Source organism: Aplysia californica, unplaced genomic scaffold (genome assembly GCF_000002075.1).
Source record: "Aplysia californica isolate F4 #8 unplaced genomic scaffold, AplCal3.0 scaffold00179, whole genome shotgun sequence".
Lineage (NCBI taxonomy): Eukaryota > Metazoa > Mollusca > Gastropoda > Aplysiida > Aplysiidae > Aplysia > Aplysia californica.
In genome coordinates, this window is record NW_004797449.1 from 861,082 (window position 1) to 862,238 (window position 1,157).

General features: G+C 35.9%; 1 protein-coding gene across 1 annotated transcript in view; it reads right to left on the bottom strand.

Moving 5' to 3' along the window:
• LOC101855724 (copine-1) overlaps window positions 1-1,157 on the bottom strand; it is a gene marked incomplete at its 5' end in the record, with an annotated part of 23,542 nt that overhangs the window by 21,766 nt on the left and 619 nt on the right.

A 1,157-nucleotide genomic window follows, 5' to 3' on the forward strand; every position in this document is an offset into this window, starting at 1 on the left:
AAACGAAAGAGAGCTTCAAAACAGACTGCAGCGCCATCTGAAGCAAAGAGCATACTTCCTGCGGACACTTTTTTGGCTGAGTGGCCCATCTTGTTATGTACCATCATTGCTTCAACGCAGGAACGGCACTACCAGTAAAGAGAATCTAAACAAACAGTCAAACGATTTTATAAATTAAATAATATTATTATATGCAATGTTTTCATCATCACACATAAAGCAAACAAGACCCTACCAAAAAGAAATCAAGTACAGTAAAAGTGTCACACGATTACAACGAATAGTTGTGATGATGACAATAAATCCTAGTCCACATCGCCCTTGAACACTTTATTATTTTAAAAGAAGTAAATTTACGTTTCTAAAAACAAACTGATATATTATGGAAACTTTCAACAAGGTGACACAAGAAAACTTACTTACTTTCGGAATTTCATGTTATGGCGGTAACATCTCTAAACAACATCAAGTATGTCTGGACAGTTATACGGATGGAGAGCAACGAAAGTTTAACACTATCTGTATACCTGGGGTCATTTTGTACCCCAGGGGTTGTATTCTTCACGTATTAGAATACTTCTAGGTCGAAGATCTCTTTGAAACGTTCAGTATTTCTCAAAAAAAATCATTTTGACAGACTGCCATGCAAAGCGTACGAATCGGATTAACGAGAAAATGTCCCCTTTGGAAAGTGGTGGCACAGAGTTCCCCACGTCGTATGGATACGATAGTAAAACACGACGTACGGATTGGGTTAATAATTCATTCCTCTCTTTCGTTGAACTTTACAAAAATCAATATTATTGTGAAAGCAGCAAAGAAGAACATTGCTCTAACACCAAACACTCATTAAATTCGAAATACTAAACATCTGTTAAAACCAAACGTTTTATTTGTTATTATTTTCTTTATTGCAAGGATTAACAGGTATTAAAAATAATTCATACTGCTATCAACACGGACTGATCAGTCATTGTAACGTGTGCTAGAATAATATATTTTTTTGTAGGTCCATCCAATGACTATTCGTGTGTGCGTGTGTGCGTTAGTGTATTTAAATAGATGTGTATATTTGTGTGTATGTAAGTGTGTGTTAGTGTGTATGTGTGTGTTTGTGTGTGAGTGTTTGTGTGTGTGTGTGTGTGTGTGTGTGTGTG